A 9728-nucleotide genomic window follows, 5' to 3' on the forward strand; every position below is an offset into this window, starting at 1 on the left:
GGCCACGAAGGGGAATCAAATTTCTTGGAGACCTACTAATAAATAACACATTCCTCTCGTTCCAGGAGCTCCAAACCAAGTGTGCTCCGCTTAGCGTACCCATGTTTAGATATTTTCAAATTCGTCAACTATTCAGGGCGCAATTTGGCACTCTCTCACCAGAGTTGACTACACTGGCGATGGAAGAGTCCCTGGCAATGGAGCAGCCCCAAAAGTTAATATCTAAATTATACCACAACTTATTAGCGAGTGTCCCCCCTCCATTCCACACAGCACAAACTAAATGGCAACTACTTGTACCTGAGCTAACTCAGGACGACTGGGAGGAAGCCACCGAGTCAATGTATACCAACTTGATATCCGTGAGAGATAAACTGATTCAATACAAAACATTCCATCAAATATATACCACCCCGTTAAAACTCAAGGCCATGGGTAAAAGAAACGATGACAGCTGCCCTAGATGTGGTGAGATGGCTGCGAACTTTCTCCACATGATCTGGGCGTGCCCCATGATAAACGCATATTGGTCCCAGGTAATGGCTGTCCTAGCAAATACCCTAGATTTTCCTCGGGTGAACTCACCCCAAGTGTGTCTACTGGGGATAGTGGAACAATTAGTACCCATTGCTCATGTAAGAGCTAGGTTTCGAGCCTTGCTATACTATGCTAAGAAATGTGTTATTATGCATTGGATGGGACCCAACCCTCCCACCACGGGCTCCTGGATCAAATTAGTGGACGAGGCCATTCCCTTGATTAAGCTTACGCATGAAACTAGAGGTACAGCAAGTACATTTGATAAAATATGGAGCCCCTGGTGGGAGTCGGGCCCGGGTCTGCAGTCAAGGAGTAACTGGACTACGGATTAGGATGCCCCTCAGATGATTCATATGGACTGCATAGTAAGTTGTTATGCATAGAGAGAACTAGCATGTACCAAGCATGATATTGTAATTGTGTTGACACAGAAATGTTTAACACTGTTTAATGTTGTGAATGTTTTAAGTGTTTAAATGAATAAAGCATTACCTTTAAAAAAAAAAGTTAAAAATATTATACAGTTTCCTATTAATGGCATAAAGTGCATGACCAAAGGATAAGTAATAGTGAATATCCCACAACCTTATTAAACCTGATTATACAAAGTCACATCAAAAATAAAATTCATACCTAATGGTAAACGTGTCTGTATAAAGTCCATTAAACATCACATTTCTGTAAAAGGGTTAAAATATCCCCTTCTCATATACCAATTTTCTCCTGTTCAATTGCCTGTATAGGTATGGGATCCGTCATTCAGAAACCCATTATCCAGAAAGCTCCGAATTATGGAAAGGCTGTCTCCTATAGACTCAATTTTTATCCAAATAATCAAAATTTTTAAAATAATTTTCTGTTTCTCTGTAATAATAAAAGAGTACCAGATTAAGTTATAAGCAAGCCCAGCCTATTGGATTTATCTAATGTTTACATGGTTTTCTAATAGACTTAAGGAATGAAAATCCAAATTAAAGATAGATCCCTTATCTGGAAAACCACTGAGCATTCTGGATAACAGGTCCCGCACCCGTACTAAAAAATATTTGAGATCACTGCTATTACATTCCGCAAAGTGTCTGGTGACATTAGTTTTATTGCAGTATTTAGTATTGCTAATCTCAGAGCCGGGCCAGGCACCCTAGGCAACCTGGCTGGTCACGTGTATATGCGCAAATTGCCACTCTCGAATGGACACGCAAATCGACACACTGAATCGCAAATATAAAGCAAATTAGAAATTACTGTCGGGGAGAGGGGACCGGACATGGTGTAGGCGACAAATGAGGTGCATGCCTGGTGCCCCCCTAGCTTTTGCGCCCTAGGCACATGCCTACTCTGCCTACTCCTAGTTCCAGTGAGTAACATGTTCCCTAATGTGATCTTTTAAGGCAAGCATCGTGCAGCCCCCATATTGTTTTCTACATTTTCAACAAGTGATTAAATAGATCACTCCTTCACGATTTCAATTATTAAACTGTTTTTTTAAATTTTTTATTTGTGATTTTAGAGTGCAATTCCCATGAGGACTCCAAAAATGTACAGGTGATGCAGTTGCGGCTGCCACATCTCTAACAGCCCTTAAATGTTAGAAAATGAGTTTGTTTCACCAATTTACTAGCATGTAAACTGGATGATAATAAATCACCCAGTGTATGTGCTCTTCTAGGCAACCTGCTCACATCCTGATTTAGGGTCTCAAGAAAATCTTCATCCACATACAGAATAGGTAAAAGGGGTAGCTTTCCTCTCTAGGGATCACAGCCTTATAGGGATTTAGGTTTCGTGATTTCCCTGATGCAACATATGGGGATCCAGGTCATGATACAGAGATCCTGAGGGTGCATCTATCTACCCAATCTCCACAGGGATGTCACAAGGTGCTGACTCTGAAATGCTGTGATGTTACCTGACATGTTTGTGATAAACCTCAGAGGATTGTGAGGAGTATCAAAAATATTAATTTGCACTTTAATGGGGTTATGTAATATGAGACACAAAGTTTACCCAGGAGCAGTAACCCATAGCAACCAATCAGCAGGTAGATTTTACTGGTCATCTGTTTTAAAGCTAACATCTTATTGGTTGCTATTGGTAACGGCTACTGGGCTAACTTAGTGTACTGTATTACATATGGGGGTATGTGAATAAAACCTGTTGCTGTCTGTTTTGTTCAAGAACCTTCTGCCGTCCAATTCTTTTGTTTAGTCACACAACACAAGTGAGGTGTAGTTGCACAACACCATTCCTTTACCCTTTTATGAAGCAATGGCCCATCCTGTGAGAGAGGGTCAAATGTAACCAGTGCTCTGCCTGTTTCCTAGCTGTATACTGAGAATATATATCCAAGATATATGTCCCAAGGCTCAATTAGTAGTTAAAATTTTTTTTTTTTTATTACAGTTCACATTTAAAATGGTACATACTGACCCCGCATGGCCCACCTTACATGTTTGATACCCTCTGGTGTCTTCCCTGATTCCCAGGAATCAGTTATACGGACTTCCCATTAGGAATCAGTGTTGGATTGGCCCACAGGGATACCAGGAAAACTCCCGGTGGGCCCAGGTGTCAGTGGGCTTCTTGCTTCTAACCATTTAGCCTATTTCATGGTCATTCCCTGTTTCTTTATGGGGGCAATGCTTCATAATGGAAGAATATAGTAAGTAGATATAAAAGAATAGGAGAGTCCTCACTAGGTTGAGTGAGGAGAGGAGGAATAATTGTTTGGAAAGTGGGGCCACGGCCTCAGGTTTTCTGGTGGGCCCTGGCATCCCAGTCCAACACTGTTAGGAATAGAGAATTATCTGTTTCCTAGCTGGACATGGTCTAGCCTGGCCTAGATGGGGTTACAATAGTATTACATGAAAACATATCAAATATCTAGTTAGTAACAACTCTTAATCTTAATGAGCTTAATGATACACATGCACAGTCCAGATCCTATGTGTGAGGCATGTGTGCAGCTCAGTAGTAATGTTTTTTGCATGCAATACTTTTGTATTTCATAACAGAGAAATATTTTTAAATATATTGATGGGAAACTGTCCAAGATTTGCCTTGAGTCAGTTTTGATCTTAAATAAAAGGCTAGCCCAGTAAGGCTAGTCCCCCAGATGTGGGGTAGTCTAAAGGCCAATTAGGATGTATGCAGTATATGGGCTGATATTTAGTAGTTCACTACTACTACAGCTATTAATTCATTTACCTGTAACTGTCCTATAAGGTAAGGGATCCCTGACCATAATTATAATACTTTATATATAGGAGCAACATTTTTAGAAGAGATTGTTTATCACACTCTGTCCAGTGGCAATTAGCTTGTCAGTATGATATTGGAGGAAACCCACACAGATATGGAAAGAAGATACAAACTCCATGCAGATACTGCCCAGGTCAGAATCAAATCCAGAACTACAGCACTGGAAAGTAGCACTCCTAGCCACTGGGTTACCCATACTGCCTTAAATGAATGTCTAAACCCTGCTTTAAATGTTTATACATCCACCATTCAGCCAACTTCAGACCACATTTCTTGCTTCTATTTGTAAAGAACAAACTACCATGTCTCTGGTTAAGGAGCGCAGTGTGGCCCCTACTACAGACATAACTTGAATTTTTTAAGGAGCAGTTCAAAGAACATCAGTATGAGATGTAAATGTTCTACAGTTAGTTGTAAATATTATTATAACAAAGTGTTTAGACCATTAAATTACAGCTCTTTTTAAGAATTTCCCCAGTGAGATCGTAAAATGTTTGGGATAGAAGGCTGCTGGAGTCATTTAACAGCAAACAGACTTCAAATGGGGTCTGAATGCAATATTTAAAACCATGTATCGGGGTGGCATTATCCAGAAAATGCCAGCAGAGTAAAGGCAGTCTGATGCTCACTGTACAGGCAGTGAAAATGGACAAATGCAATAAAACTAAGAAAAATGTCAGTTCTGTGCATACTTAGAATGTGACAATAGGTATAAAAAGCATTAGCAACAAATAATGAATTTAAAGGGGTGGTTCACCTTTAAGGTAACTTTTATTATGTTATAGAACGGCCACCCAAACCAACCCTGTAGTGAAAGAGGTGTGATGTGCAGGCAGACATGGAAAGAGAAAGAAAACGTACTGGTCAGTGGGTCAAAAGCCAATGGATTATTGAGGAAAAGAGTCACCTGACTCCATATAGTATTAATTAGTTGCCATGGATGACTTTACTGGTACAAATTTGCACAAGTTTATTATTTTGTTACTGGGAAACATCCAAACTTGCTGCTCACCTATAGCTAATTAATGTAATTGGGGATAACACTATCCATGGTGAGCCTGATTTGTTTTATTCTTTTATTTTATTCAGAACACCTCTAGCAAGCACCTAAGAAATCAAAAGTCATTCTCTAAATCTTATACCCCCATCACTCCACAAAAAGCTCCTGGTTGGGGGGGAGATAAACTCAAGAAGGGGAGGCACTTCACATCCTCACCCCAACACACACACACATTCATAAGCTGAAATAATTGTATCTGTTTCCTGAGAGGTGCAAGAGATTTAGAACAGCGTGGACACAAAGCAAGTGTATTGTAAATGCCATAAATCAATGAAACTTTGTTCAGTCCCCTTCACTCCTAACTATTTTTAGGCAAATCCGTTTTAACCACACTGACCAGAGAGGCAGGAACATATCTTGGCTGGCTGCTCTCTGCTTTTTCAAAGCAATTTTATGCATGGTATCTCAAACAACACTGGCATTGTTGTGTTTCTTTACTTATTTTCCTTCCTTCCTTTCCCTTGAAGAATATGTTATATTTCTAGGGGTTGGGATGGGGGGGCATCCTGTAAAGCTGTCTGAATTGCTTTACAACTATATGCAAAGTCATCACATATTGTAGCACAGATATTTATTTCATTCATTGCTTCAATGCCTCATGCTATTAATCACGTTCTATTGCAATATTCGGCAGAATCCACAAGGGGCCATGCACAAGAGTTTATGCACGGCGAAGCCTTTCTGACATTAAGCTGAGCCAACCTTGGGTTTTTATTATGTTTTAGTCAGAGTTCTCGTAAAGGTATGCCAACATCTTCAAGGAAAAATATAAACAGGCCAGTTGTTCCTTAAAATCACTGATACATTAAACTAGAATAGATAACCAGCAGAGTCTTATGCACTGGGCCCAAACTGGTCATTTCTGCTGTTCTTATCCTAAATCATTTTAAAAGAATGTTCACACACTGCTGCTTCTCACCCAGATGCCCTGCTCTCCTCCCTGCTGATTTCAATGTCTCGGACACTGGTTGGCCTCTCTTTACTGCTCTCCCTGTGGGGACCCTGAGATTTGGGTGTATTTTACTCAGGCAGTTTCACCTTAATATTTGGACACCAGGGCAGCCATTAGAAATTACGGGGCCCTGTACAACAACATTTTCGGGGGCCCCCTGGGCCCCACCCACCCTGGTGCCCAAGCCCCGTCCCAGATCTTGCCCACTCCACATCACAGTTAAAAGACCACACAGACATCAGCACTAAAAAAGATACACCCCACACACACAAGTTATAAAAAGCTATTGATGGTCAGGGCCCCCTTATAAGTTTAAAAAACAAAACATTGGCGCCAGGGCCGCCCATAAAAGTTTTGTTTAAAAAGCATTGGTGCCAGGGCCCCCTAACAAGTTAAAAAAAATTGGGGCCCCAAAAAATATTTTTTTAAAAAAACATTGGTCGCATGGGCCTATAGAATATTAAAATAATACATTGGTGGCCAGGGGATTAAAAGAATCAAAACACAAATTGGTGTTCAGTAGAATTGAACTCGTGGCTTCAGGACTTCAACTTCGCCTCCTTTCGTGACTTGGGTCTTTTCGTCGCTTCAGGACTTCGGCTATTTTCGTGACTTTGGGTCTTTTCAGTGCTTTGGGACTTTGGCTTCGGCTATTTTCGTGGCTTCGGGTCTTTTGGTGCTTCGGGAGTTTGGCTGTTTCGGCTTTTCGGCACTTCCGCATTTTCGGCTATTCGGCTGCCCACAAATCTTCGGCGCTGGCAAGGGGGGCACGTCTCTTTCTAAACTGCAACACTGCCGGACCCCCCCTTCATGCCCGGGCCAGGGACACTTGTCCCCCCCCTGATGGCGGCCCTGTTGGACACCTAGGTGGTCCTTTAGTATACCCAGGCAGCTATGTTTTCCTTCCTGGGTCCACTGGGATTACTCTAGGCAGGTTTTGTCCACTAGGTGGCACTGTCTAACAGTATAAAGGGGTTTAGCCCCATGTGTTCAAGGTCTTTCCTGGGACCTTACCTCACTGTGAGGTAGTACAGGTCCAGATTTACCAGCGGTAAAGTAAGATAGAGTTAGTTAGTGACAGTAAGCTCTGGTTATAGTTGCTCTAGGAGCAATAGAAAGGCTCAGGGTATGTAGTGAGGAGTTTCCGTTCCAACCAGGAGAAGTAGTGGGGTTAGGACCATGTGGTCCACCACTAGCTCAGGGATTCAGTGAGTGAGTTGAGGACCAGTGAGGGTGCCAAGACCCAAGACCCCAAACTGACTATTCCTGGGCAGGGAGTTCTACTCTCTGTGAGGATTTTGCCCCAGGAGGTGTTTATCCTAACTGTACAATTTCACCTGCTAAAGAAGGGATCCTGTTACCATTAGTCTGACATCAAAGTGCCTGTAAATACCTTCATTGCAACTGTTCATTGTGCATAAACAAGTTATTTTGCTGCAAGAATGATCTATGTGATTGAATCCTTTGCTGCACTGAACTAGACCAGTTGCAAAGGTACACTGGGGTCCTGGGCACAAGTCAAGCAATTAGCCTGGTCACATACAGCCATACTACACAACCAAAAGCACACTCAAGGGTGGGCTACATCCCAATAATAAGCACAGCAGTGCACTGGGTCTGTGATGGATCACTTAGCACATGTAATAGACACAATACAGCTGTGTGATGCACTACACTCTTCTCTTAGATATGGCTTAGATATGGGTTGCTCTGTGAGGTCACCATATTAGACAGGGGTGGTGCCTGGGGATTTACATATATATACTGTATGTGTATGATGGGGACAAGGGACTCTTTTATGTTGAGGAGGAGTTAAGCTGGCCATAGACGCAAAGATCTGATTGTACGAATCGAGGGTTTGTAAGATTTTCGGACCGTGTATGGAGAGTCCTGACATCCCCTGCCTGGCCAGCTAAGTGCTGGACCTAAATTGGATAAGGGAGGGGGGTGAGTCCCTTGTCCCTGTGCTATGTGGCTTGGCAGATACCAGATTTAGCAAGAAGGTGTCACTGTTGAGTAACTTCTTCATAAAGCTGCACAGCCATGTGTTTATTGTTCAGTCTGCTTTCACTTTCAAGAAGAATGGAGCTGTGACTGTTCATTCTGGGGCGCTGGCAGCACCAAGCCCCGGGGTATGGAAAGAAACCACATGGGTGGTGATGGCTTGTGTGGGCTCAGGGATAATAACCCTGATAAGAGATGCATGGAAATGGATTCCAAGGAAAGAGGCTTGGGAGTACTCACACTCAGGGGTTCCTTTTACTAAAGTGCGGTAAATTTGAATGCTGAGAATCTTTTTACACCAGAATATTCGCAACGACTAAGTTTACTAAACAGCAATGCGCTCAGAAGTCATTGCAATCACTTGCGCTAACTAAATTAACGAACCAGCTTACGTTAGCGGTAATTTTAGCGAGGTGCGAATTTTCTGGCGACAAATTAAGTTTTTGCGAATATTTATGCTATAAAATAGTCTTCTTTTATGGCGGTTGTTATGGCAATTTTTACTGCGACATTTATGACCAGAAATGCATCTTCATAAACTTTATTGACTGATGATTATACCATCCAAAAACATTACAGGAGTAACACCAATCAAACATGTATGTATCATATAAACCCTTCTGCCAATAGAATCATAGGAACAAGAAATCATACCAGTCAATCTCTTTGCTTCATAGAAATGCACAGTTTAATGTAGCCAATCACAATGAAACCATAAAAGTGTAGAGGCTGACGAATCCTTGGACTGTGATGCTGCTGCCAATAATACGACTCTGAGCTGAAACTGCTGCTGCTGTTGCAACAGATAGAAGCAGAAGCCAAAACATCCTGTCAGCAATAGCTACAGATCTCTCTCCTGTCAGCAAAGAATGATGGGTAAAAAAAGTATTATGGGATATTTCCTGCCCCTTGAGAATTTTCTGGCGAAAAAATACTTTTACGCCACTACATAGGTGGCGGTAAAATTTTGCAAATATTCTTGCGTAAATTTAGCCTTTTGCACATTTCGCTGTTTAGTAAACCAGGCGTTAATGTGTACGTAGCGTTATTTTCAGTGAATGCGATAACTGGCGAAAACTTATTTTTGCGCAAAAAAATGTGCAAATTTATATTTACCACAGGTTAGTATACTGGCAAAAACATATTTGGCGACAAATTTGTCTATTTTTTGTGCGCATATTTTTACCATGCTTTAGTAAACGGACCCCTCAGTTGGAGTTGGCCTGAAGATGTCTCTGAGATCTGTGGATGCCTGTGTGAGCCCTCAGTGAGTTTAGGCCTGAGGAAAGGGTTTATAATGTATATATTCGTATTTTATTTTTATTTTTTTACTCACAAGTCCAAAAAGACAATCTTCCAACAAGCTGTATAATAAGTATTATATCAAATCAGCATATTCTTACGTGTTTCGTGTTACACACACTTAGGGGCAGATTTATCAAAGGTCGAGGTGAATTTTCTAATAAAAAAATTTGAATTTTGAGCTATTTTTTGTGTACTTCGACTAGGCAATAGTCCAGATTCGAATTTGAAAAAATTTGAAAATTCGAATATTTACATTTATCATGTACAATTCGACTTTGTTTTAGCCTATGGGGGACCTCCTCGAACTTAATTGGAGTCAATTTGGGGGCTTTGAAAAATCAAAGGTTTTTTTTGGGAAAAAACTTTGCATCGAATTAGATCACATTCGATATTCCTTCGAATTCAAATTCGGCTGAATACGGACCTATTAGATCGAAAATTGAACTATTCGACCCAAAAAAACTTTGACTTTATTTCGGTTGGTCTTTTTGAAACAAAGTTTTTTCAATTCGAAATTCGACCCTTTATAAATATGCCAATTAGTCATAGGAAAATAATGAAGGCATCCTATTAATATAAATGAATTCATAACAGTCAATCAAGTAT

This window comes from Xenopus laevis, chromosome 1L (assembly GCF_017654675.1).
Source record: "Xenopus laevis strain J_2021 chromosome 1L, Xenopus_laevis_v10.1, whole genome shotgun sequence".
Lineage (NCBI taxonomy): Eukaryota > Metazoa > Chordata > Amphibia > Anura > Pipidae > Xenopus > Xenopus laevis.